Source organism: Palaemon carinicauda, chromosome 44 (genome assembly GCF_036898095.1).
Source record: "Palaemon carinicauda isolate YSFRI2023 chromosome 44, ASM3689809v2, whole genome shotgun sequence".
NCBI classification, from domain to species: domain Eukaryota; kingdom Metazoa; phylum Arthropoda; class Malacostraca; order Decapoda; family Palaemonidae; genus Palaemon; species Palaemon carinicauda.
This window is the reverse complement of record NC_090768.1, coordinates 16,559,767-16,564,766: the sequence shown is the minus strand read 5'-3', so window position 1 is coordinate 16,564,766 and position 5,000 is coordinate 16,559,767. Positions and strand designations below refer to the sequence as shown.

At 34.8% G+C, this 5,000-nt stretch overlaps 1 protein-coding gene and 1 long non-coding RNA gene across 2 annotated transcripts in view; one reads left to right on the top strand and one right to left on the bottom strand.

The window, feature by feature from the left end:
- LOC137634575 (uncharacterized) overlaps positions 1 to 5,000 on the bottom strand; it is a 629,767-nt gene that overhangs the window by 298,881 nt on the left and 325,886 nt on the right. The window lies entirely within an intron of this gene.
- The window catches only part of LOC137634574 (uncharacterized), a 257,426-nt gene that overhangs the window by 112,998 nt on the left and 139,428 nt on the right, over positions 1 to 5,000 (top strand). The window lies entirely within an intron of this gene.

The window sequence follows — 5,000 nt, the reverse complement described above, 5'->3', positions numbered from 1 at the left end:
CCCAGAGATATATTCCTGCAGGAGAACGCACAAACAACCATGTGTCTGCCGCAGCAAGCACACACTCTCTCTTCTATGATATATGCATGCCATCTTGAACGAAAGCAATTACTCTGAAGGACCCTCACTAGCATAAATGGCCGTAAAGTTGTCGTTTTGAATGTTAGCGTCCTACATAACAAGTGCATTATTGCATGACGCAAACGCCATTCTCACTGCACTACTTAGTAAAACGTAGCTCCATTCATTCATTAATGTTTTTCTATTCATTTCTTTACTTTCTTGCGGAATTTCATGTTTTGGTCATATAATATTTATACGTTTTCTAAAGTGTCTTATAAACAGAATCTATAGTTGTATGAAGCTGTTAGTTGAAAATATTCTGTGTTTACATTTAAAATTGTAGATATAACTGAATCAATTCCATTAACACCAGAAAATGCTTTCATCTATACAATAAAGTAAACAAACATTCATCAAGCTCATTCTGAAAAAGTTTCGATATCCGCACTGGAATTATTTTAGCTTTTATACATGGCGAACGTAAAAATTTACACTCCATTGAATGTTACTACTGTATAAACATAACTTACGATAAAGATGTTCAAGATGAGCGTGTACAAATGAATGTCTATGTATGTTTTTCTCCCTCTTCCAACTCTGAATTTCTTTTTTATTTTGCATTCCTTGAGAATCTAGTACCCCTACGGCCAAGGATAAGCGAGTCAGAGAGTAACGAGATATCCCTACTGCAAGACTCAATTCACCATTTATTTGCAACTGAATAAATGAAAGACCAAGCATGTCCTTCCTTAAAGACCGAATATGCAAAATAAAAATGATACTTAGAATTCAAATGAGTTATAGTAGTTAAAGAAACATTTCCAAGATTTGTGCGTAGGTGGGATCGAATGTAATATTCCAACTAAGAGTCACTGATTAAGTATAGAAATTCACCCCTAATAATTTGCAACATTCTCCAAATCTAGCTAATCTTTGATAAGAGATTCAGAAACCGCAAGTCTATATTTAGAATATTATCCTACCACCCCGACGGATACCTGATATTGCATTCCTCTACTCACGATGGTGCCATTCAGCAACTACTATGCAATTTTTAAGTTAGAAATTAAAATATACAGTGAAATGTCTCAACAACTATAGTCAATTTTTTTTGGCGAGAAAGATTTGCACCGACTCGCAGGGGTACCCGTTTAGCTCAGAAAAGTTTCTTGATCGCTGATAGGTTGGGAAAGACAATTCTTACCGATCAGAGAGCAGGAAACTTTTCCGAGCTAAAAGGGCACCCTTGCGAGTCGGTGCAAATCTGCCTCACTAAAAAGAATTGACTATAGTATTTGTTTAAGGTAGAAACACAGGGCCTATAGATCAACATGATAAAACTCAGCACTAAACCGAGACCAATCATACAAATCTCAAGACTCCTAGAATCTAGGAACTTTTGTACCTCAATGAAAACTAATCATAAAAAGAACATTATAACCATGAAGGCATAATTCAAATAAAACAGCATCCTAGGGATTACTTTACGCACAGACACTCACATACACAATATAAATATAAATATATATATATATATATATATATATACGTATTTTATACATACAATTCCACACACACACACACACACACACACACACACATATATATATATATATATATATATATATATATATATATATATATATATACATATATACATAAATATGTAAATACATATTTGTATACGTACATACTGTTTATGTGTACAGTATGAATGCGTCTATAAATAAATAACCTAATCCTTCAACTATAAACATGGAGAAGACAGCATGGATTTAGAGAGAGAGAGAGAGAGAGAGAGAGAGAGAGAGAGAGAGAGAGAGAGAGAGAGAGAGAGAGAGAGAGAGAGAGCACATGTGTGTACCAACGCGGAACAGGATCGTCCTTTCCAATACCACTTAATCTAAGGAGGTATTGTTGTCTAACAGCTGACAGAGGCCCAGAGCAAATAATGCATAATACATCCGGCGCTCGTGCCTGAACCACCTCTGATACGAGAACCATTTAGCTCTGACTGATGCTTTCGATAGACTAATGTGATTCGTCCCTTCAGTAAGTTGAACTCAATACTCGGCACTGTCAACTGGTATACCATGAGGAGAGAGAGAGAGAGAGAGAGAGAGAGGAGAGAGAGAGAGAGAGAGAGAGAGAGAGAGAGAGAGAGAATTTTAACAAGCACTTCTTTACTTGGGAAAATTTGTTTTATGGCTTTTTGCTCTTGGTTGGTTTGATGAGTAACTTTCATGTGCACTTACGAACAGTATTTCACATTAATGAAATCTCGGCAAAATCATTACATGACCAGCTATTTTCAACTCAATTTCGTAGTAAATCAACAAACTCCACCGCAAACGAAGGCAAATACTAAAGCCTATTTCTGTGAGACCCTCTAGTAAATTCAATTTCCCACTGTTTTACATAACTACTGCGCTAGACATGCACGTATACACATATTCCCCGCAGCTTCTAGCAAACTTGTCGAACAATTCAACTAAGTTTACTCAGAAGTAACAGAGCAAGGTTGAAGAGCAGCGAGACGCGAATCTTGAGGAGGACAGATATTCCATCAGCGGCGTGCTTTGGCATACAGGAGAAACCTCGACGCACAAGATTCTCTGCCTCGAATTGCCCGCTAGCTGGAGGTTGAGTTGAAACTCTCGAATCGTAAGGAGAAGCATTGTTTCTCAGCACCCAGTAATGAAGTGGGATAGAATAAATCCTACGACTTGGCAGAACTGATACCTGGTTTGAAGTTGCTAGCATAACGTGTCTACTGTATTAAGTACGCTAGTTCTTGATAAATAGCCTACTAATGATTGTCTCTGTAGGCGGTACAAATTCATGTCTTGGTTCCTAGCGTTTCGATGGAAACTTTGTCAAGATGTTTTAGAAGTTCATGCTGCCGATTTATAGTTATGATCTGTTAGTTGCCGAAATTCTTATAGCGTGTTCTCTAACCTTACCTAAGTTTTTATTCCAGTAAATCCAGGTTATGGCGGCTTGAGCTTTTACTTCATATACAGTAGTTAAACTGAATTACTGTACTTCCAGTCGGGGGTATGCTTCGATTAAGAGAACATATCCACACAGGAGAGAACTGTTAAGAAAGAATATAACATAACAGATTACCTGGAATAGTTTTTTTAAGATGACTCTAAAAAGTCCTCATTAACAAAAAGATTCTGTCACAAAGCAATATACCCCAATGCAAAACAGTCTTGAATTGACCAATAGGGTAGAAAAAACAGAAAAAAAAGCTTTTTCAACTCTATTCAGACTATTCATCTTATTTTAAATCGCTTGAAATAACACGTTCTCATTCCATAAAGAGGGTTATTCTCATTGTGTTGTCAGATATGTGTTCCTCTTTCAAAGAGATTGTAAAATTGCAAATAAACTCTTGTTAAATCATTCCTGCAATACGAAATGCAATAAAAGGAAAATATTAATTGCCGACGTTATGCTCTGCTAATTAGCAGTGGCTTTTGTTCTTTTGAAAACGGTTTAATGTGAGAGAGAGAGAGAGAGAGAGAGAGAGAGAGAGAGAGAGAGAGAGAGAGAGAGAGATTGGAATTTGGCGCTAAAGACGCTGCTTACCAGATATTAAAAAAAAAAAAAAACTTTTGATTAGTTCTATTTGTATTTCCAGTTAAACAAATTTCCTCTGGAATTAATCTAAAATAAAAGATGATGACAAGAATTAATCATCAAAGAGGCTAATCTGTAATGGGCGAATAATATGCAGAAATGCATTCAATCAGACTTTACAGTATCAAGATAAACGGATTAAGCGTTTTAATTACTACTATTGTTACGGACTAAAAACATCTTCAGAACATTGCTATCGATATTAAACCTTTATTACTGAGTAAAAGTGGTTCTTTGAAAACACCAACACGGCCATCTTTTAATTTATTACCTAAATGCTTAATCTAGGGTAATTACCGATTTTCTTCGCACATTCACAAAAAAATTAATAAAAGCACTAGTGACTCATTTACTTCAAAGACTCACTCCAGTCTAGGAACAATACCTTAACAACTGAGTTATTAAGAAGGGAACCACCAACGAAAGTTATGACATCAAATTCTCTCACGCACAACCCAACTGCATTTACTTCTGAGAGCATGTATTTATTTACATCTGCTGTTCGAAGACCCGTTTCCAAAAACATGTTCTCTGAAATGCATGCCCTATTTACCTACAAATATTTAACAATAAATTTTCTATAACTCCTGTCTTTCCTATCTCTCTCGATCCCTAATTAGTTTATGATATTCTATAGTGTTACATGGCCTCTGATAAACTGTAACTGCATTTTCTAAAAAAAAAAATCTACATTTTCCTTTGTTAATCCTCTATTTTACTATAAAATAAAACATAATCCATTGGTTCTTTGGCTTTCTCCGACACTCCCACTGTATACTCACAAACACTACACACTATACTAATTACGCAACCCTTGCATTTTTTCCTCTTATACACTGTTTCCATCTTTTCTACGAATAAAATTAAAACTTCGTTTTTATCAAATTCCTTCAGCGATATTAAATTATACAGCTGTGCCTTGTATCTTTTCATTGAGAAAGTAATTAAAGATCGATCAGATAAATAGATAGATAGAAGTACTGTGTGGATGTGTGTATATATATATATATATATATATATATATATATATATATATATATATATATTTATATATATGTATATATATATATATATATATATATATATATATATATATATATATATGAAACTTTGTGAATGTTAATGTATATGCATCCACGCATGTATAATCACACACATTATATATATATGGGTAAAAAAGAAACATATACCCATGAAAAAAGAGAGATGGATCTATTATAACACCGAAAGATGAAGGGAACAACGTCGGAGGGAACACTTTAGTGAGGTCATGAATAGGAGGTATGAAG